The following is a 24,246-nucleotide window of genomic DNA, read 5'->3' as shown; positions in this document are numbered from 1 at the left end:
TGGGCTAACAAACCATTGCTGTTCAGGCATTATGTTTAGGTGTGATTTATCACAGAGCAGTAGATAACCGGAACATACATTGTCCTGTCTCCCATTCTTTCTCCTATGCTATTTTTTTCTTGAATCTTATTTCTGCTACAGTTTGAATCTGGCTACTCTTGTGAGCTAGCCTGGGAATCGAAACACTAGTTAGAACATCAAGGCTGGGATTGTGTGCCAAAGAGATTGGCAAGGAGAGTAGATGAAGGAGACTGCAACGTAATTAGACATTTCTATTTAGGCTTAGGAAACACTTATGAGAAACTCAATACTGCTCTTCCTCGGAGCTTCTCAGGGGCTGGCATTGGAGGATACATCTGTCAGTAAGTTCCTAAGTTATGTGTTCAAACAGAAGTGCCTCTATTAGAAATTCTATCTCAATCATGTGCACCATTTTAATTAAAGGTTCTTTTTTAAAATTCTCAAACAACAGATATATAATTGCATTTATATTATGGAAGACAATTAAATTAGAATCTATTTCAAGATAAAAATAGTGTCTTTGAAATTGCTCACATTTCTAGAGAATAATGGTGCTATGATCAGTAGTTTCTGTTCCATTAGCTTCTCCTTTCCAACTAGGCAAATCAATAAACTTTATAGTGTTTGTTTTTCACCTTTTATTGCCACCATTTATTCAAGTGCAGACTTGCCATTGTAACTCGTACTTCAATTCTGGATAGGCAGTCATATATTTGCTTTGTTATATTGGTAAGTTGTTTTTGTTTGTTTTTGAGATGGAGTCTCGCTTTGTTGCCCAGGCTGGAGTGCAGTGGTGTGATCTGGGCTCACTGCAACCTCCACCTCCCTGGTTCAAGTGATTCTCCTGCCTCAGCCTCCCGAGTAGCTGGGATTACAGATGCACCCCACTAAGCCCAGCTAATTTTTGTATTTTTAGTAGAGACAGAGTTTCACCGTGTTGACCAGGCTGGTCTTGTGCTCCTGACCTTGTGATCTGCCTGCCTTGGCCTCCCAAAGTGCTGGGATTACAGGCATGAGCCACCGCTCCCCGCCAAGTTCTTTTTAAAAAACAAAACAAACAAACAAACAAAAAAACCCCGCAACTTGTGCTGGTCCTTTTGTGAAGCAAGCATATTCAAAAGTTTGTAGATATAAAAATATCCTCAGCTCTCACTAAAGAAAAATCATCTTCCTATTGTACATTGTAGTCTCATCTTTCAGATGGAAAAACAGATAAAATCCCAGACGTTTCCAGAGAATGGGCTTCATAATGTTCAAGTAGATAGCTGGTATGGATTTTAATTGTCTTCTCCTAAATCATCCTTTATGCAGGGAAAGCCTAACATGTTTGAGTGTTTACTTTTTGTTTGGCATGCAATAGTGCCAAAATGGACTTTGGCATCAGACTGATTTGGTTAGTTTTAGGTGCTTTTTTTTTTTTTTTTGAGACAGATTCTTATTCTTGTTGCTCAGGCTAGGTGCAATAGTGTGATCTTGGCTCACTGCAACCTCTACCTCCTGGGTTCAAGAGATTCTCCTGCCTCAGCCTCCTGAGTAGCTGAAATTACAGGCACCCACCACCACGCCTGGCTAATTTTTGTATTTTTAGTAGGGACAGGATTTCAGCATGTTGACCAGGCTGGTCTCAAACTCCTTATCTCAGGTGATCCAACCACCTTGGCCTCCCCAAGTGCTGGGATTACAGGCATGAGCCACCACGTGCGGCCCTAGGCTATTATTATTTAGTGAGTGACCTTGGGTATGGGACCTAACTTTTATAGCCTCAAATTTCTCATATGTAAAATGGGGATAATAGAACCTGAAATAGAGTGGTTTTGGTGATTACATGAGATACTGGACCTAAAATGCACATGGCGAATGCATCATAAGTGTCAGCAACCCATCACTTACTCAGGAGCTTTCTGGAGTAGATTGCTGTTGTATTTTCACTTGTTGATCACTACTTTGGAAAGGTTAAAAGTGTACTTTTTAAAATCTCAATTGCCAGGGTCTTAAGATGACTTGAATCTATCAGTTTGTACCTGAAAAATCTGGGATATCCTTCCTCATCTAATTCTCCAGTTTTTCTCTCCTCAGATTCATCTGTCAGAAGCACAACTTTAAGAACACCACTTCTCAGCTCAGAAATTTTCAGTGGCAGCTTGGAGATGACCTCAGGCAAGTGCAAACCTCTTAGCTTCACATTCAAACGGCCTTCTACAATTGGACCTCTGGGTCTACCCTTCTAGATTTATCACATTCCCTCTGCTCCTACCAAATGAGGTCAGTTGTATGCTCTTCCCAATACATAGCTGCATTTTTCCCCGACTTTACTCCCATTGTTCACTCTGACTGAAATGTGTATCCTTTTCTATTTTTACCTCCCCAGACTCTACTCATTCATCAAACAAGACCTTGTTCAACAATTGCCTCCTCTACGAAGCCTTCTATTACCTTTCCTTGTGGAATCATCTCTTTCCTCTAAGTGTCTAGAACATATTGTTTACACTTCAATTATGCAACAATCACAACCTGCCTTTCTTATTAATATGCAAGCTTTATGAAAGCAGGGATCATTTTTAATCCAATTTTTGTTTGCCACAGTAGTTAGTACAGTTAAATCAGTGCTTCCCAAACTATCTTTGAAAAGGAACCAACTTTGAAAAAAAAAAGCAATCTGTTGTAGACTGAGATGTTTGTAAAACACAATAAAAATGAATGATTAGAAAAAAATTAAAATACAGGCTAAAATACAAGCCCAAATCTCTCTTTTTTTTTTCTTTTTCTCTTTCTTTTTTTTTTTTTTTTTTTTTTTTGTTTTGAGATGGAATTTCACTCTTGTTGCCCAGGCTAGAATGCAATGGTGCGATCTTGGCTCACTGCAACCTCTGCCTCCCAGGTTCAAGCGATTCTTCTGCCTCAGTTTCCTGAGTAGCTGGGATAACAGGCATGCACCACCACACTCGGTGAATTTTTGTATTTTTTTTTTTTTTTTTTGAGACGGAGTTTTGCTCTTGTTGCCCAGGCTGGAGTGCAATGGCGTGATCTCGGCTCACTGCAATCTCCACCTCCCAGGTTCAAGTGATTCTCTTGCCTCAGCCTTTCCAAGTAGCTGGGATTATAGGCATGGGCCACCCAGCCCGGCTAATTTTCTATTTTTAGTAGAGATGGGGTTTCTCCGTGTGGGTCAGGCTGGTCTAGAACTCCTGACCTCAGGTGATCCGCCCACCTCGGCCTCCCAAAGTGCTGGGATTACAGGCGTGAGCCACTGTGCCCGGCCGAATTTTTGTATTTTTGTAGAGACAGGGTTTTGCCATGTTGGCCAGGCTAGTCTTGAACTCCTGACCTCAGGTGATCCGCCTGCCTCAGCCTCCCAAAGTGCTGGGATTACAGGTGTGAGACACTGCACCCAGCCTCCAAATGTCTCTTTATGATAGTCAACAGACATATTTATTCTCTCAAAGTCCTGTATATATATCTAAACACTTACTTCCTGTACTCTTCTCATTTTCCACTGGTAAAAACAGTTCATAGATGGGCACAGGTTAATGGGCCACAAATTGAGTAACCTGACATTACCTACTGCTATGTAAACATGTTGGTTTAATAAGTAAATCCATGGGCCAGAGAAATGTTTTATAACAGTTTTTTTCAATTATTGTTTGTTTCGGTGTCCATTTTTAAAAATATAGGATAATTAATTATTAATAAACTATCATGAAATTTGCTCACCTTGGCTTGCTGAATTTTGAATCTTATTTTGATGCATTTAAACAAACCAACAAATCCAAATATGATTTTCTTTGTAAAAGTAAAAAGGCTGAGTGGGACTGGGTGGAGTAGCTCATGCCTGTAATCCCAGTATTTTGTGGGGCTGGGGTGGGCAGATCACTTGAGCCCAGGAGTTCGAGACTAGCCTGGCCAACATGAAACCCCATCTCTACTAAAAATACAAAAATTAGCTGGATGTGGTGACACATGCCTGTAGTCCCAGCCACTCAGGAGACTGAGGTGGGAGGGTCACCTGAGCCCAGGAGGCAGAGGTTGCAGTGAGTCGAGATCATGCTGCTGCACTCCAGTCTGGATAACACAGTGAGTCCTGTCTCAAAAACAATAACAATAACAAAAAAAACCCCAGCAAGGTTGATGGGAAACTTGCTACTTGCCAGAAGTTCAGAGAGTTTCCCTATTGAAGAAAAAAATGAAAACTCATTAGTAGGCTTAGTGTTCTGCCTTAAATAATATTATTTCAAAAAAAAATCCAAATTGAAGAGATATACATCATACAGTTTACATGGTTAGTCAGAAATTACACTGAAAGTTCATTAAATCACATCTAGGGAATTTAAGTGAACTCAAGTAAGTAAATTAACTGCTGAGTTAATTAAGTTGTTAATTAGTTAATTAACTGTTATAGTTTTAAGTGATGCCATTAACGAACTGACATAAATTTCAGTTTTACTTTCCTATATTTAGAAGGCCTTCATGGAACTGTAAAAGCTGGAGGGCCTAATTCTTTTCACAGAATTTCAAACCAAATACTAATATATTTATAATAAGATTTTTATTATTTAGGGTTGAAGGCATTTTAAAGCAATTCGTCTAATTGCCTTTTTTTTCTTTTTAAATCAGAGGGTACTCTTCCTTTTACTTTTTTTTTTTTTTTTTTGAGATAGAGTTTCACTCTTGTTGCCTAAGCTGAAGTGCAATGGTTCGATCTCGGCTCACTGCAACCTCAACCTCCTGGGTTCAAGCGATTCTCCTGCCTCAGCCTCCCTAGTAGCTGGGATTACAGGCGTGTGCCAGCACACCCGGCTAATTTTTTGTATTTTTATTAGAAACGGGGTTTCACCATGTTAGCCAGGCTGGTCTTGAACTCCTGACCTCAGGTGATCCGCCCATCTTGGCCTCCTGAAGTGCTGGGATTACAGGCGTGAGCCACTGCACCCGGCCTCTTCATTTACTTTTAAAAATATAAAATAGAACATGTAAGTGAAATAAACATGCAAATATTCATAATGTATAGCCAGTTTGATATATACCACTACTTCTCTTTGTGTATTCTTTTTAGCCATGAAGGTTTTGGAAAGGTAGACTGCAGTTATTTACTATGAAACAAATCATCTTAAAACCTAATGGCTTGAAATAATAACAGTGATTTACTTGGTCTATGGATCTGCAAGTTGGGCAGGCTGGGTGGAGACAGCTCATCTGTCTTGACAGGGACTAGGTGATCCACTTCTAAGATCATTCCCTCACATGGCTCTTGGCCAGGAGCTCAGCCAGGGCTGTCTCTTGGGGCCTTGTTTCCTCTCCTGATGGCTCTTTCTATGGGCTGCTTGCGCTTCATCACAGCATAGCAGCAGGCTTCTAAGAGTGAGTTCTTAAGAGGTCTGGACAGAAGCTGACAGGCTTTTTATGACCTAGCTTCATAAATCACCTCTGCAATGTTACATTGGTGAAGCAAGTCACCAAAGCCTGCCAAGATTCAAGGGGAAGGAAATGACTCCACTTCCCAGTGGGAGAAATAACAAACATCTAAAGGAGTAATTCAGTTTGGTAAGTTAAGGAAGACTTGTAAACTCACATAGTATGCTCTGATACTAAAAAAGAGGGAGTTTTTTTTGAGACACAGTTTTGCTCTTGTTGCCTAGGCTGGAGTGCAGTGGCACAATCTCGGCTCACTGCAACTTCCACCTTCTGGGTTCAAGCAATTCTCCTGCCTCAGCCTCCTGAGTAGCTGGGCTTACAGCGCCTGCCACCACACCCAGATAATTTTTTGTATTTTTAGTAGAGACGGGTTTCAGTATGTTGGCCAAGCTGGTCTCAAACTCGTGGCCTCAAGTGGTCCACCCACCTTGGCCTCCCAAAGTCCTGGGATTACAAGCGTGAACCACTGCGCCCAACCAAGAGGGAGATTTATAATGTTTTCTTAGTTACGGCTGCCCCCCAGTGAGCTGAACATTAGAGTAATGCCACGAGCAGATAATATAGTAGAAGATAAACTGGATTTGGACAGAAGATCTGGATTTACATTGAAGTTCTATTGTACTATTTGAGAAGTTTTTGAGAAAGGCATTTAACCTTTCTAAGATTCTGTTTTCTGATGTTTAAAATGATAATAATACCTGACCTATTTCTGTACATGCCAGAGTCTTTTGAGTTCAAATAAATTACTGTATGGAAAAGTGTATTTTAGATAAAAAAAACAAATTACATAATGTATGACTGGTATTCTTAGTACTAGAATATACCCATTGTACTCTCTTCCTCATACTTGTCTGTTGTTACTTTGTTACATTCATTTATATTGCTTCTTTATTCATTTGTGTACATAAGTAACCCCGAATTCTTAAACTACTGTGTTCACTGGGAATCACGACTCTGACCTCAGACAATTTGCTTATACATTGGGAGGATGGAACCAGGAATTTAGGAGACAGGGCATTTCCGCACTGCTGGAAGTTCAGACTTTGGGAGGAGGTGGATTTGCAGAGGCAGAGGTACATAACTGATGTTGAGATGGTACCTGTGAAAGAGCGGTGACTGGGGGCCAGCTGAATTTCTGCATCCATCATGCTTTAAATCTGAGAGTCTGAGCCATGGTGCTAAAGGGTGTCAGAGGTTGTTAAGTGTTTGACATTGTTGGTGGTGGTCATGGGTATGGTCCAACAATGGAAGCCAAAAATGATCTCGCCTGGTCCCAGTGAGGTCTTGTCATTAGTGAGCAATGCCAGCCAATAGAGCATCTGAAAGAAGCATTAGAGATGATGGGAACAGAGGAAGGAATTGATTACATGTAGCCTAATGAATTATAGTTGGAGATGCGTGGTGAATAGGACTTTGATGCCCAAAAAGTAAAAGCAAGGCAATCCAATGCCTCCCATGAAGGTTAAAAAAAAAAAGTGGAGTATCCAGGACAACCACCGGGAAGGAAGGGGCCTTGTGGGCTGGGGCTTGTTCAAGTGTAACTTAGTAGAAGTAAGGAAGCTATGAACTTTCTTCCATAATCTCTCTAGGCCTTCCTTGTATCCGTTAATCAGTGTCATACACCTCATCTCCCTTCGTAGGTGTGACATCTTTGAGGGCATTTCCATTGTCTAACAAAGTCAGGGTTTGTTAAGTGTTTGGTGAATTGTATTTTCAAATGAGTCTAAGATACACTGTTGCAACTGTTGTATTGGATTCTGGAGAAGAGAGAACTTTTCGCACCCTTGTAAAAAGCATTGACTGCCTGGAAGATGGTGAAAAAGAAACTGGAGGCAAGCCACCCTGGGCAGCCAGTCAGCTGCTTTTAGCTGCCTGCCTAGTGCGGCTTGTGCTCTCAGGTGCACCTGATTGGCAAAACTTGGTAATAGGACCTTGACCGATATTTCTAAAAGCTCACAACTACAGAGTTGAGTATGCACAGTATGTACTTTGTAGAAGCAGAATTCTGCTCATGGTAGCAACATCCATGTGAGCTTGAGCTGGCACCCAATACAAATGTCCTGGGTAGTGTGTGGCTCGAAATGGAGATACGGAGTGAATAAAACAAGTGTTCCACATGGTGTCTAAAACATAGTTGTAACAACTGAACAGGACTTTTGCAAAGCAAAAGATCAATAGATCTTTGTAATATACAGAAATTCCCGGTTATCTGGACCAGTCAGGAAATAAGGTGTGTATCAAATATTTTGGTTTTTAGAATATCCTGCTAAGATTTAAAAAAAAATTTTCTCTTTTTCTTTTTTTTTTTGAGACAGGGTTTCCCTTTGTCACCCAGGCTGGAGTGCGGCAGTGTGATCATGGCTCACTACAGCCTTGACCCCCCCCAGGCTCAGGTGATTCTCCCACCTCAGATTCCTTAGTAGCTGGGACCACAGACATGTGCCACCATGTCCAGCTAATTTTTGTATTTTTTGTAGAGACGGGGTTTCACCATGCTGCCCAGACTGGTTTTGAACTCCTAGGCTCAAGCGATCCTCCTCCCTCACCCTCCCAAGGTGCTGGGATTATAGGCATGAGCCACCGTGCCTGGCCAGACTATATTTTATGGGAAACACTGTTGTCTACTCTACTCACTATCCAGTCTTTCCCTCTTAGTAACAAGAACTCAAAATTGTTGAAGCTTGTGCCTAGCTATAAAATGATGTTTTTAGATATTCTTACAAATAAGAGCACCAGTGATAAAGTATGTAGAGGTCACTAGGTGGGGCTTTTTAGTAAAGTTTTTCTAAGGGGCCTGAATTGACTGGGAAGCACATGGTTTGTGGCCTTCTCTTATTGTCATCCTGCATTGAATGCTAATGTAATAGTTGGAGCTGCAGCAACCATCTTGAGACCATGGAGCAAACTTGAGGATGGAAGTCATAAAGTAAGGCTGTTGGACAGAAAGAAAGAGACTGCATCCCAGATGAACCTGGAATTGCTATTCTAGCCCCAGACTGCCTGTCTCTATGAGGGAAAAAAAAACCAACAACAACAAATATATCTCTTGTCTTAACCACTGTTATTTTTGGTTCCTGTTACTAGTTGCCAAGATCAATATTTTCTTTAGGGTATTACGTGTAACAAAGTTATCTCAACACTATGGAGATCACAAACTTACTTTAATTTATATATATTTTAAGCTCTCCTTGTTTCAGATTTGATGAAAGGTAAATTACAAGAGTTCTTATGGAAGAATATAAGTTTAAAATGATATCAAAAGACTCCCTGCAAAAAAAGTGAAGACACCAGAAAGGATTATCTGAACATATTTTAATCTTTTGTTCCTCTTCATTTTATAATTCCAAGTCATAGCAGGATCTTTTTGTTTCATTTTGTTTTTCAGACAGGGTCCTACTCTGTCACCCAGGCAGGAGTGCAGTAATGCAATCATGGCTCACTACAACCTCAACCTCCCTGGGCTCAGGCGATCCTCCCACCTCAGCCTCCTGAGTAGGTGGGACTACAGGCACACACCACCATGCTTGGACCACCTTGCCTGGCTAATTTTTGTATTTTTTGTAGAGATGGGGTTTTGCCATGTTGCCCAGGCTGGTCTCGAACTCCTGGACTCAAGTAATCTGCCTACTTCCCCCTCCCAATATTCTGAGATTATAGGTGTGAGCCACTGTGCCCAGCCTACATTAAGAACTTTAATGCCTTACAGACATATTAGGAACATCGTACATGGAAATTTAGGCTAAAAATCTCGTTTAATTGAGTGTCACCAGAGAGAGCTCTGTGTAGTGTAACCAAAACTCTGCTAACTGGCCATCACTTGTCTGGCTCTTGAGAGTAACTAATGCTCTCCAGTTCTCCGTAAAACCCTTTGCAGCTGGTTGAGTAGCATATATCCAGTAATTAGTTGTGTTTCTGCCCAAATCTCTTCATACAAATTATACTTGTTATGTAATTATATAATTTGATGAAATGTGTGGTTTGGTAACTTTATGGGGGGGAAAGAAAAGGATTATTTCTATGAAACCTAAGTTGAATGCTTGGAAAATTATATATAAATTTCCCATAAGTTTTGCTTTTGGATGAGGTGTGGGGAAGCCGATAGTACTGGGAATCTGTTAAGATACTGCCAGCAGATTGCTTCAGAAGGATCTTTAAAAGATAGTGCATTTTGGCTGGGCGTGGTGGCTCACGCCTGTAATCCCAGCACTTTGGGAGGCCAAAGTGAGAGGATCACTTGAGCCCAGGAGTTTGAGACCAGCCTGGGCAACATAGGGAGACCCTCTCTCTACAAAAAATAAGAATTAGCCAAACAGTGGCATACACCCGTAGTCCCAGCTACTCAGGAAGCCGAGGTGGGAGTGTCACTTGAGCCCAGGAGGTTGAGGCTGTAGTGGGGCATTATCACGTCACTGCACTCCAGCCTGTGTGACAGAGTAAGACCCTGTCTGAAACAAAGAAAGAGGGAAGGAAGGAAGGAAGGAAGGAAGGAAGGAAGGAAGGAAGGGAGGGAGGGAGGGAGGGAGGGAGGGAGGGAGGGAGGGAGACAAAAAGGTGCATTTTGAGTCTGGTGTGAAAAAAATCCATGGGAAACTCCAAACGAGTAGACCCAGAAGCAAAGGGACTTAGCCCTTCTTCTAAAATCGGTTAATTCCTAAGTATGTAAGTGTTTTAATTGAAAATGAAATGTTTAAGGTGTATGTGCTTGTTAGTAATACTTCATTCTGTCAGGCAGTTTAAGTTCGTCATTCCATTAGGATGAATAAGAGCGCTTTTGCTGTGTATACAGAATTCACACTTAGTACAGGTGTGTTAAATAAAGGAATGGAAAGCCAAGGGCATTAAGCAGTGATTTAATGGACCAGGTGGCATTCCTACTACTGTGCTATCCTGTGCCACTGGGGGGCAGGTGTTACTAATCTATCACAGTCCTCAACTGGCTTCTCTTTAATATTGAAACACCAAGTAGCCACTACCAATCAATCAGTTGGCCCATGAAAGGAAATCTCTTTGCCAACCATGGCTGACAGTAGGAGAGTGATATAGGTGACAGTTATGGATTGGCACATGGTTTGAGGCTGGACAGGTTGGAAGTGTGTCAGGAAGATACACAGGAGACCTTCCCAGGACACCCACCATCACGTGGATTGCTAGGATCCATCCGCCATCCGGCCAAGCTTCCTCTGTAGGCAGTGGCCCCTACCTCATCACTCCACTGGTGTTTCCTTCATGGGAACTATACTCTAGTGGACAGAATGAACTTGTCAGAGAAGGGGAAAGTCGTATCAGGATGTTCTCCAGAATCACTGTAGCTGAGTCACCCCTCTCAGCAGAATAGTGTTATAGTTGGGCCCTGTGGGCAGAATGTCTATTTTGACTCTGGTGTCAGCACTTCCTAGCTATGACTAGGGCAAGGTACTTAACCTCTCCAAGTTCCCATGTTAACGATAGTGGGTTTATAAGGACTACATGTAATAATGCATGGAAGGCATAAAGGACCGGTTCTGAGCACCTTCAGATCCTCCACAATAGGGTTTCATGAATGTGAATCTATGAACTCCTCTTCAAAATCCTGTGCACATTTTTTTGCCCAGGATCCATGACTTTCATCAGATTCTCAAGGGAGTCTGGGACTAAAAGAAAAGCAAAAACAGAGCAAAACAAAGCAAGAGAAACTGAACACTTTCTTGTTTAGAGCAGCTCTTCTCCAACTTTAGTGAACCACCTGCCGATCTTGTTCAAATGCCAGCTGTAAGCCAGTAGGTCTAGGGAGGATCAGGCTCTGCATTCTTAAGAAGCTCCCGGTTGCTGCTATAACTGTTGATCCATGGACCCCACTTTGAGTAGCGAGGGCTTAAAGTGTCTTAGTTGTTTGGGCTATTATTTGTCACAACAAAATATCACACACAGGGTAGCCCATAAACAATAGATATTTATTTCTCCCAGTTCTGGAGGCTGAGAAGTCCAAGATCAAGGCACTGGCAGATTGTCTGGTGGAGGCCTGATTTCTGGCTCTTAGCACCGTCTCTGTCTGTCCTCACATGGTGGAAGGGGCTGAAGGCATCTCTGGGGCCTCTTTTATAAAAGCATTAATCCAGTTCATGGGGGCTCCACCCCCATAATCTAATCATCCTCCCCAGGAACCACCTCCTACTACAATCACCTTGACAGATAGGATTTCAACATATGAATTTTGGGAGGACAGAAACATTCAGGTCATAGCAGCGTCCACATCTTGATTTTCTTCGGTAGCGTGGCGGGCACTGTAACATGCTGATTAAAAGCATGAGCTATCAGGACAGGCAGCCTAGGTTTGCTTCCTGGCTTTGTCCCTTCTATAATGTTGATGAAGCTACTGAACTCCTCTCTATCTCAATTTCCTCATCTGTACAATAGGGCTGATAACAGTATCTCACAAAGAAGGTTGCTGTGAGGATTAAATGAGTTAAAGAGTTTGTAACAAACTCTTTAATTGGGTGAGGTGCCTGAAGTCCCAGCTACTGGGGAGGTTGAGGTGGGAGTATCCATTGAGCCTAGAAGTTCAAGTTCACCCTGGGCAACACAGCAATACCCTGTCTCTAAAATAAATAAACAAATCCCTATTTTTCTACCAGGAGATTTGAACCCAGAATCCAGAACTGGATTTTCTTCCATCTAAGTCCTACTTTGCACACATAGGACCTGGTGCCATAAAGAGTCATGGTGCATGTCTTATGAAGAGTGGCAATCAAAGCTGGGTCACCGTGCAATGTAGCCACTGTCACATGAGAGAAAGTTTAGGGTAGAGCAGAAACTCCAAGTCACCGTTCTGTCTGGCAGCTGAGTCTCCACCCCAGAGCACACACCTTGGTAAGGGGCTAGGCACTGGTGATGCCTTTAGTGGCTCCTGGTTTGGCCTGTGCTACGTGCACTCAGGCCCTGAGCTCACCTGTGGCCAAGCTCTGTCTTGAGGTGTGAGCTGGGGATTCAAAAGACCTCCCACTCAGCATCATGCTCTTTCCACAATTTTATTTCTCCTGTTGGCATGTTGTCTTTGGTACTGAATTATCTTCTGAGAAAACATGTGGAAACTATTATTTCCCTCCCTGACCCTGCCTTTTGGATCTAGGTTTTTATTCCTTTTCAGGAAATCAAAGCATGTGGCCAAATACTGAAGCAAGAGGATGTCTGTTTATTGATATTTTTATTTATTTTTTTATTTTGAGACAGAGTTTTGCTCTTGTCGCCCAGGCTAGACGTGCTGGAGTGCAGTGGTGCCATCTTGGCTCACTGCAACCTCTGCTTCCCAGGTTCAAGGCTGATTCTCCTGCCTCAGCCTTTCAAGTAGCTGGGATTAACAGGGGCATGCCACCATGTCCAGCTAATTTTTGTATTTTTAGTAGAGACGGGGTTTCACCTTGTTGACCAAGCTGGTCTTGAGCTCCTGACCTCAGGTGATCCGCCTGCCTCGGTCTCCCAAAGTGCTGGGATTACAGCGTGAGCCACCACTTCTAACTCTTTCTTTTTCTTTTGAAAAATAGGTCCAGGAATATTCAGGTTGAAAGAATTGATTAGAGTTTATGATTTGACTAGCCCAGAACTTTTTTGCTTTAAAACCAACTTTATTGAGGTACAATTTACACCAAATACAAATGCACTCATTAAAATGTGTACTTCAGTTGGGTGAGGTTGCCTCAATCCCAGCACTTTGGGAGGCCGAGGTGGGAGGATCACTTGAGCTCAGCAGTTCAAGACCAACCTCAGCAATATGACAAAAAGTCATCGCTACAAAAAATACAAAAATTAGCCAGATGTGGTGGCGCATGCCTGTGGTCTCAGCTACTCCAGAGGCTGAGGTGGGAGGATTGCTTGAACCTGGGTGATCGAGGCTGTAGTGAGCTGTTATTGTGCCACTGTACTCTAGCCTGGGCTAGAGTGAGACCCTGTTTCAAAAAGAAAAAATAATAAAATAATATAAAATAAAATGTGTAGTTCAATGGGTTTTGACAAGTGTGTGTGTGGCTGTGACATTAACATCACAATCAAGATCTAGAACATTTCCATCAGTCTAAAATGTTCCCCTGGGCCCACTGGAGGTTCCTCCTGCCCCAGGCAAGCAGTGATGTGATTTCTCTCGGCATAGGGTAGTTGTGCCTGTTCTGGACTTTCATGTAAAAGGAATGAATGGAACTTTACACGTGTACTATTTTATGCCTGGCTTGTTTTGCTCAGCCCAATGTTTTTGAGATTCATTATTTTTGTTATGTGTATCACCAGCATCAGTAATAGAATCTTAAAAAAAAATCTTTCAGTTAATTGATTCAAAATGTTGACCATTATTTTTACATTATAAATTAATAATATATGCACTTTGAAACGTGTTTATTTGTTTTTGGAAAAGCAGCTCATAGGTAAGGAGTACTACCAAGTGCTAAAATATTTGAGTAGCTATGAGTAATTGTGTAATCGTGAGGACTGGGGAACAGTGGGGAGGCTGGCTGCAGTGCTGGCCCTGCCACTGACTGTGAGTTTGAGCAAGGCCTGTCACCAGCCGGGACTCAGTTTCCCCAAGTGGACCAGTCTTTGCTGTCTCCTGAGGCCCGTTGTAGGTCTGACACATGTGCTGTTTTAAGGATGGCCACTGAGCAGCGGGGCCAGCAGAGGGAGCAGGAGTCAACAGATGAGCTGCAGAGCTGGGCCAGGGCCTTGAAGGGGCCTCTGGGACACAGGCCACCGCAGGCGCAGGCACAGGCACCACCTCATTCCAGAGCTCAGCACGTCCCGCAGTGGACTGAGTTTTAAAGTGACTTATGACTTTAGATATGATTTTGCAAAGAGATTTCTTATTAGGGTGAGCTTGAAGGTTCTTCTTTTTATCTTTTTTGTAATCTAAGAAAGATCTTACTGCCAACAAAAGGGGGGCATAAACAAATAAGAGATCTCTGTGTGATCTTAGAAGCAAATACAATAGATTCACAATCAAAATATATTTACATTAACCTTTAAAATAAATTAACTTTTAGTGGTTATTACCCTAGAGAAGAATTGTACAAAAATGTCAAAAGGGGCTTCTTTGGAGTACACAAGAAGATGTGTGTAGGTTATGTATAAACACTATGCCGTTTTATATAAGGGACTTGAACGTCAGGAATTTTGGTATCCAGGAAGGGTTCTGGAATCATTTCCCCTAAAATACCAACAGATGATTGTATAGAATTGTCAAAAATAAATTATTTTATAATATACTATGATCTAAAAATAGTAGTGAGTTTTTAAAAGCGGTAATCTGATTTGCCTCTGAGGCCCTCTCTGTAAGCATGGTTAAAGGGATATTTCATCCGAGAAATTCCCCTTGCCTACTCTCCCTACACTGTTAGCTCACAGACCTATTTCTCTTCCCTGTTTCCTTTGCTTCTATAGCCGTGATTGATATTGCATGAAATATTTGTGGTCTTATATTTGATCCCCCAATTCTTCTCTTTATAATATTGAACCATCCAAAATCAGAGAGGGGAATTAGGGTGCATGTGGCTTGCTGAGAAGCACCCTATAGACATTTAGGATAGCTTCAGAGTACCATCCCTACCTTTCCCACAACAAAACATTGTTTTGGAACAACCAGTTTGATGAAAAGTTTTGTAATTTTCTAACTAACTCAGCAATATGACACATACAAATAGAGAAGGTAAATATACTATAAATGGCATTTTCCAGGTACAATTGGAAGAATACTAAAAAGGCAAGTTGTAAAAAGGAAGCTTTTGCTGAGACTCATGGAAGGAGCAGAAGAAAGCGGGTGAGGGTGGTGAGAAGAAAATAAGGCTGGGCACCATGGCTCACACCTGCAATCCTAGCACTTTGGGAGGCTGAGGCGGGTGGATCACTTGAGCTCAGGAGTTTGAGACCAGCCTGGCCAACGTGATGAAACCCTGTCTCTATTAAAAATACAATAAATTAGCTGGGCGTGGTGACTCGTGCATGTAGTCCCAGCAGGAGGGAGGCTGAGGTAGGAGAATCACTTGAACCCAGGAGGCGGAGCTTGCAGTGAGCTGAGTTTGTGTCACTGCACTCCAGCCTGGGCAACAGAGTAAGACTCCATCTCAAAACAAAACAAACAAACAAACAAACAAAAAAGGAAATAAAATGAAAGGGTGGAAATTAAGGAAAGCCTGGCTGGACAGAGACAACCTACAGCTCCATCTTGTATAAAAAACCTCATTTTTTTTGTCAAAAAGTGACTTGACAAACCTTTATAGAAAAGATGGATGGGTGGGGGTGCAGTGGCTCATGCCTGTAATCCCAGTACTTTAGGAGGCCAAGGCAGGCAGATCACCTGAGGTCAGGAGTTTGAGACCAGCCTGGCCAACGTGGTGAAACCCCGTCTCTACTAAAAATACAAAAATTAGCCAGGCATGGTGGCAAGCGCCTGTAATCCCAGCTACTCGGGAGGCTGAGGCAGGAGAACCGCTTGAACCCAGGAGGCGGAGGTTGCAGTGAGCTGAGATCGCACCATTGCACTACAGCCTGGGGGACAAGAGCAAGACTCCGTCTCAAAAAAAGAAAAGATGAATGAAGGCTGGGCATGGTGGCTCACACCTGTAATCCCAGCATTTGGGAGGTCAAGGTGGGTGGATCACAAGGTCAAGAGATGGAGACCATCCTGGCCAACATGGTGAAACCCCATCCCTACTAAAAATACAAAAGTTAGCCGGGTGTGGTGGCGGGCGCCTGTAGTTCCAGCTACTCGGGAGGCTGAGGCAGGAGAATCATTTGAACTGCGGAGGCAGAAGTTACAGTGAGCTGAGATTGTGCCACTGCACTCTGTCTCAAAAAAAAAAAAGAAAGAAAGAAAGAAAAAGAAAAAGAAAAGATGGATGAGTTATTTTAGCTATCTCACGCCACAGAGAAAGAAGGCGTCCCGATTTTTTGTATTAGGCTAGCATAACACTGATATAAAAACCTGATCAAAAAAGCACAAGGAAGAACACCCCAGAATAACCTCACTTAAAACTCTTGATGCAAAAATCCTAAGTCAAATACCAGCAAGTAGATTCTAACAGCACATTGGAAGAAGGTAAACCATGACCAAAGAAGCTAATTCTAAACATTCAGGGTGGTTTCACTAGTAAGAAATCTATACAAATAATTAATCACATTACAATGTAGAGAAGGGTCTGATGTACAGGCTGGGCTTTTTTTTTTTTTTTTTTTTTTTGACTCTGTCACCCAGGCTGGAGTGCAGTGGCGTGATCTTGGCTCACTGTAGCCTCCACCTTCTGGGTTCAAGCCATTCTGCTGCCTCAGCCTCCTGAGTAGCTGGGATTACAAACACCCGCTACCACGCCCGGCTATTTTTTTGTATTTTTAGTAGAGCTGGGGTTTTGCCATGTTGCCCAGGCTGGTCTTGAACTCCTGAGCTCAGGCAATCTACCCTCCTTGGCCTCCCAAACTGCTAGGACTATAGGTGTGAGCCACTGAGCCCACAGGCTGGGCTATTTTAAGACTTTTCTAGGGCTTGGTAGTCTTATTTTTAGATATCAGATCATATTAAGAAATAAAAAGAGGCCAGGCACAGTGGTTCACGCCTATAACCCCAACACTTTGGGAGGCCGAGGCAGGTGGATCATGAGGTCAAGATATCGAAATCATCCTGGCCAACATGGTGAAACCCCGTCTCTCCTAAAAATGCAAAAATTAGCTGGGCGTGGTGGCTGGGCATGCCTGTAGTCCCACCTACTCGGGAGATTGAGGCAGGAGAATTGCTTGAACCTGGGAGGCGGAGGTTGCAGTGAGCTGAGATTGTGTCATTGCACTCCAGCCTAAGTGACAAGAGCGAAACTCTATAAAAAAGAAAGAAAGAAAGAAAAGAAAGAAAGAAAGAAAGAAAGAAAGAAAGAAAGAAAGAAAGAAAGAAAGAAAGAAGGAAAGAAAGAAAGAAAGAAAGAAAGAGAAAGAAAAGAAAGAAAAGAAAGAAAGGGTTAGTTATTTGGCAGATAGTGAAGGCAAAAGATTCCTTGGCAGAATTTCCCTTTTAACAAAAAAGGCAGCCCCAGAATCATTTCTTTAAGAGCAGCCTGAAAAATCGAGCTGCAGACATAGATAAGCAAGCCAGAAGCTTGCACGGGTGAATGCCGGCAGCTGTGCCAATGCACAAGGGCTACCTGAGGGCCAGGTATGTTCAACATGGAGAGTTCATATTCCCTTTTCTTTGTCACCATGGTACAGTAAAAGAACAGGCAACATGGTGCTGGCCAGGTAGAGAACCCATCTGCATAATAAAAGATGAGAGTGGGGATGGCCAGATTTTCACACGCTATGCAAATGGCACACGTGGTCCAACTAGTCTTTTGCGCCCTACGTAAACCAAACACTGCCTCCCCAAGCTCATCTATAAAACCTCGTGCACTTCGCCGTGGGAGCAGCAACCCATTTCTCCAGGCACCCTCTCTCTGCAGAGACCTCTTCTCTTTCTTTTGCCTATTAAACTTCCACTCTGAACCTCACTCTTTGTGTGTCCACATCCAGGTTTCCGTGGATGTGAGACAATGAATCTCAGGTATTTACCCCAAACAATGGTGTTGCTTCATCATCACCACCATGATCTGCCAAGTCTTCTGTCATAGTGGCTTTTAACCCCCTCCAGGCACCACACATTTCTTCTGTTTGGCTTTGCTTTGCTTGCTTCTGTTTTTCACTGTAAAGCATAGTTGGTGAATTGGTAACATTTTTCAAGTCATCAATTTCCAGTGAAATACACACATATCCAACTAAGACTTCCAAAAAACTGGCATAATATAGTGACTTTTCATATTGTATAATTTTATATTTTAGTAACTTTCCAAACTCTGTAAAGTCATCTCTTAAAGATGGGTTCATAGCATTTATTCCATAAACTGTATTATTATTGTTTGAGATGGAGTCTCGCTCTGTCACCCAGGCTGGAGTGCACTGGCGTGATCTCAGCTCACTGCAACCTCCACCTGCCAGGTTCAAGCGATTCTCCTGCCTCAGCCTCCCAAGTAGCTGGGATGACAGGCACGTGCCACCACGCCTGGCTAATTTTCTGTATTTTTAGTAGTGATGGGGTTTCGCCATGTTGATCAGGCTGGTCTTGAACTCCTGACCTCAGGGAATCTGCCCACCTCGGCCTCCCAAAGTTCTGGGTTACATGTGTGAGCCACTGGGCCCTGTCTATATTATTAACTATGAAAATTTCCTTTGCTAATTTGAGGTCTGACTCTTCCTGTAATTTCTTTAGCACGGTTTGTCTGTTAAATTATTCTTCTGGTTTTAGAACTTTAGGTTCTTAGGTTCTTCTAACCTCTTTTTAATTTCAACTTGCTTTTTCTTCTATTGTTGTTCTTTGTCTTTTATCTTCTCTGCTATTTTTTTTCTGAAATGTTAATCTCTGGTTTTACTTCTGCTTCCTCTTTTTTTTTTTTTCCTTTTTTGTCATTATCTTCCCAGTTATCTTTGACATCCTCGTCCTCAGCTTCCCAGTGGTCCCCACTGACAGTGCTGCTACCCCCCACCTTCTGCACCAGGGTTCCCATTGAGGACTCATCCCCACCCCTACCTTGGGAGTCAAAGTCCTTCACCACTGCCACTGGGCTTGGGGGTGTGAGGGGAAGAGCTAGTCAGGAGTTAGTGCCATGGAGGGGAGTCATTCTATTCTCTATCTTGATTGTGGTTGTGGGTATAGGCCTCTCTGTATTTGGCAATAGAACCGCACATTCAAAAAAGTAAATTTTACTGTGTGTAAATACAAATATTAAAAATAAATGTAAAAACCAGGCTGGGTATGGTGGCTCATGCCTGTAATCCCAGCACTTTGTAAGGCCCAGGCGGGTATATCACCTGAGGTCAGAAGTTTGAGACCCGACTGGCCAATATGGTGAAATCCCGTCTCCACTAAAAATACAAAAATTACCTGGGCATGGTGGTGCATGCCTGTAATCCCAGCTACTCGGGAGTCTGAGGCAGGATAATTGCTTGAACCTGGGAGGCGGAGGTTGCAGTGAGCTGAGATCATGCCACTGCACTCCAGCCTGGGTGACAGAGTGAGACTTCTTCTCAAAAAAATAAAAATAAAATAAAAAATAAAAAGTAAATGTAAAAACCAAGCAAAACAAAAAAACTCAATGAAGCCAATGACTGACTTGGTAAGAGGGTGAAGTGACTATAATACATTCAGTTTTCTCAAGTGTAAGATGGAGCTAATAATAGTTCCTATCTGATAGGGTCATTATGAGATTCTGTTTACAGAATATCTAGCACAGAGTAAGTTCTCAACGCATGTTAACCATTGTTAGTATTAAAATGTACCCATTAAGTGCAACAACTTTCTTTCTCTCTCTCTCTCTCTTTTTTTTTTTTGATGGAGTCTCGCTCCGTTGTGCAGGCTGGAGTGCAGTGGCACGATCTCGGCTTACTGCAACTTCTGACTCCCTGGTTCAAGAAATTCTCCTGCCTCAGCCTTCTGAGTAGCTGGAGTTACAGGAATGTGCCACCACGCCCAGCTAATTTTTTGTATTTTTAGTAGAGATGGGGTTTCACCATGTTGGCCAGGATGGTCTCGATCAACTGACCTCGTGATCTGCCCACCTGGGCCTCCCAAAGTTCTGGGATTACAGGTGTGAGCTACCAAGCCTGGCCAAGTGCAACAAGCTTCTAAAGCAAGAATGCGGACTCTGCGTTCTGATTTGCCCACTTACTAGTAGTGTGGCTTTGGTTGGACTTGTGTTAGTCAGTTTTGCTTCTGCTCCTCTGTGTTCTCTTATTTTTAAAATGTGGATAGTAGTACCGAGCTCAAAGGGTTTCCGTGAGCGTTAACTGAGTTAATCACCACAAAGTACTTAGAACAGTGTGCTCTAAAGGGAGAAGAAGAGGTGTGGAGAAATGGAGTAGGGTTGAAGAAACTCCTGAAGCTCCCTTGAGTTCAGAAGGGAGATGAGGCCAGCTGGGTATAGAGTGTGTGTGTGTGTGTGCGCGCGCGCGCGTGTGTGTGTGTGTGTGTGTGTGTTTAGAGGAGGTTGGTGTTGGTCTCAGTGTTAAGTGAGTTGTACAGGCAAGGTAACTGGAGTAAAGGGCAAGGAAAGGCAAGTCTTAAAGTTTCCTAGAAAGACCTTTCAAGAGCCAGGTGTGGTGGCTCACGCCTGTAATCACAGCTCTTAGGGAGGCAGAGGCGGGAGGATAGTTTGAGCCCAGGAGTTCGAGACCAGCCTGGGCAATGTAGAGAGACCCCATTCTCCATAAAAAGGAAAAAAAAAAAAAGAAAGATGTTTCAAGAATAATTTCCACCAATGACTGGATCAAGAAAATGTGGTATGTATGTACCATGGAATACTACTCAGCCATAAAAAGAATGAAATAATGTCTTTTGCAACAACCTGGATGGAGCTGGAGGCCATTATTCTAAGTGAAGCAACTCGGGAATGGAAAACCAAATACCATATGTTCTCACTTACAAGTGGGAGCTAAGTTATGAGTATGCAAAGGCGGCATACAGAGTGACTTAACAGACTATGGAGACTCACAAGGGGGAGGTTAGGAGGGGCACAAGCAATAAAAAAACCCTACATATTGGGTACTACATATGGGGTACAGTGACAGGTGCACTAAAATCTCAGGTATCACTAATATACAATTCAATGTTGTAACCAAAAACCACTGGTACCCCCAAAATTATTGAAATTAGGCCAGGCATAGTGGTTCATGCCTGTAATCCCAGCACTTTGGGAGTCCGAGGCGGACGGATCACAAGGTCAGGAGATTGAGACCATTCTGGTTAACACGGTGAAACCCTGTCTCTACTAAAAATACAAAAAAATTAGCCAGGCATGGTGGCAGGTGCCTGTAGTCCCAGCTACTCGAGAGGCTGAGGCAGGAGAATGGTGTGAACCCGGCAGGCGGAGCTTGCAGTGAGTCGAGATCGCGCCACTGCACTCCAGCCTGGGTGACAGAGCAAGACTCCGTCTCAAAAAAAAAAAGAAAAAAATCTTGAAATTAAAAAATATTTTTAAAAAAGAACTATATCTACCTGTAGCAGAGAAAATGGGGTATAGGGTCTGGACAGAAACTGATCTGGATTCTCCAGAGACCAAGAAAGCTAAAAGAGAGTTTAATTTGGTTCTATGTTAGTGTGGTGTCAAAGCAGGGTGAATTTGCGTTAAAGAAGTGTGAAAGTTTAAAGGCAAAGTAGGTCAGGAGACAAGAGAATTAAAAAGGGAGATATGGAGACTGTTTAATGATTTAAACCTCCATCAAGCGAATTGAGCAAAGAGAGGCTGTTTCTCTGTGTTTGCATGGTCATGGTCATTGTGATCACTGCTCACGTTGGTTGCAGCAGGCTGTCTTTCCAATGGCTGCTGTAGCAGTGACAGGGGACTGGTCAGCAAATGTGCATTGCATCAATGACATGGAGCCCATGCCCTTTCACTGCCCGGTTGGTAGTGGTTGCATGGGGCCGGGGATCCTCCTCTTGGATCTTTATTGCTGGCCTCACTTCTCTGTATCACACAAGTCTCAAGAAGGTAGAGAAGACAATAATACTTGATAAAATGAGAAAATTGTTTTATCAATATGTTAAGTGAAAAAAGCAGAATATGAAACTATGTATATGAACCTAATTGGTTAAACATATGTGTGGAAAAATGACTGAAATAAAACACATTACAACAGTAAATAATAGTTGTCTAAGGATGGAAATTACAGACGACAATCTTTCCTTTATATTTAATGTCTTCTTTGTTTTCATTGATAAAAACGTTTTACTTTTGCAATTGGAAAAGGGGAAATAAATATAATTAATGTATAAGAAATGTAAGTTCCTCTTCCATGTTCTGAGCTCTACACATTGCTCAGCAACAAATGGTTGTTTGATAATTGGTATGTAAAGGGCAATAAACAAGTTAATTGCTGGCTACATTCTCGGATCGCTAGAGGAAGTTCAAAGCTTCTTAACCTTATTTCAGCTCCAAGAAAGGGGAACTCTGATGTGGGTCAAAGACCTAGTGGAGTCCTCAAAAGCCCACCATGAGCCATAGTGTGTGGAGGTTGGGCAGGAGAGAGAAGCGTCAAAGCCCCCTCTTTCCATGACATGCTTCTTCTTTATATCAATTTCCATCACTTCCTTTTCCCTCTCTCAGCTACTGTTAAAAGGCGGACTTTTGTATTAGGTTGCTAGGGTTGCCAAAGTAAAGTGCCACAGACTTAAATAACAGAAATTTATTTTCTCACAATTCTAGGGTCTAGAAGTCTGAGATCACGGTGGCAGCAGGGTTGGTTTCTTCTGAGGCCTCTCTCCTAGTTGGCAGATGCTCTTTTTCCTGTGTCTTCACCTGGTCTTCCCTCTCTGTGTCTGGGTCTGAATCTCCTCTTCTTATAAGGATATTAGTCATATTGGATTAGAACCCATGCTAATGACTTCATTTTAATTTAAAGGCTCTATCTCCAAATACAGTCATTTGGAAATACTGGGGGTAAGGGGTATTTCAATTTTGAGGGGACACAATTTAGCCTATAACAGGACTGAAGTGTCTCCTTTCTTAAGGAGCCATATCTCTGCTCATAGAGAGTCCAAAGAAAACCAAGGTAGGGCTTAGGAGAAAATAAGCAAAAGTAGAGTCTGCTTAAACTTTTGGGGTTTGGTATAGCCCACCAGGTTAAGAGATCTGAGAGGAATTTGAATAATCTGAACCCAATCTGCATTTGTCTAGAGTGCTCCTTCTGGACACGTAACCCTCTTAAATGTCTGGCTGCACTGAGGCTGCTGGAGAATTTGAAATCTCAGTCATCTCCTCCTTGGGGACATGACGAATATGTCATCCTGTTGAACCGATCACCAAATTTTTGGATGTTTCTACAAAAGCAAAACAGAGTTGAGAGCAGAAATGTTAGAATCTTAGAAAGTGACAGGGGCTGGAGGATGAAGAGGTGGCAGGATAAAAGGATGGGGTACTTTGGTCATATTATCCTTGATTGGTCTTACATTCGCATTCTCTGCTAAGAACAAGCAGCAGCATCCCAGGAAACTCATGGGACTTTAATGTGATGAAATGAAAGAGATTATCTCTCTCCTCTGCCTAAGGGATGACTATCCGTAGAATGTGCTTAGACTTCTTTCCAATCACAGAGACAAATTCTGAAAGTTTTGCAGTATGGTACTGATTTCCTTGACCTATCAGAGTCCAGGTCTATAAAGTTTGCCTTTGCCCAGCCAGCAGATGGTGCCATTTTTCTAGGAAATTGAGGCCGATTCAGCTTGAACTGCCATTTGGCTTTTAGTGTTCTAGGCACTGTGCTCACAGCACATTGTATAGTGCTTCAGAGGTAACCAGTTTCTGTTCTAGGAAAGTCTAGTGCTCTTACCTGCAATTGAACACACTGAAATCTTCAAGTTTCTCAGTTTAAGTGAAAACTTTTATTTTTAAAATTTAGGGATAATTAGAAGAAAATCTTAGTATTTCTTTTAGAAAAATATTCCCCCACCCCTCAACTCTCTGTTTTTCTCTCTCTCACATCTTGTTCCAACATACCAGGTAGAACCATCTCATCTTTCCTTTGAAAGGCCCCCTCACAGTCCTTCACTCTTGTACATGGTGGGTGGACTAAATTCTATAGTGAAATTGTATCTTTTGAGGAATGAGTACTCCTGAACAGTTGCTTTACTTTTTGGGGACATGTAGCTGTGTATTCATCTTTTAAGGTATAAATACTTTCCTTCAAAAAATATATATACATATTCTGAAATATTTGGAAGCCAGTTGCAGATGTTATGACACATCAGCCCTAAATATTCAGCATATAACTCCTAATAATAAAGACTTTCTTCTACTTAAC

General features: G+C 42.4%; 1 pseudogene; it reads right to left on the bottom strand.

Annotated features, from left to right (window-relative positions):
- LOC112607748 overlaps nucleotides 1–18,959 on the bottom strand; it is a 23,054-nt pseudogene extending 4,095 nt beyond the window's left edge.
- Between the last annotated feature and the right edge of the window lie 5,287 nt (nucleotides 18,960–24,246).

This window comes from Theropithecus gelada, chromosome 15 (assembly GCF_003255815.1).
Source record: "Theropithecus gelada isolate Dixy chromosome 15, Tgel_1.0, whole genome shotgun sequence".
NCBI classification, from domain to species: Eukaryota; Metazoa; Chordata; class Mammalia; order Primates; family Cercopithecidae; genus Theropithecus; species Theropithecus gelada.
This window is presented reverse-complemented; position numbering and strand designations above follow the sequence as displayed.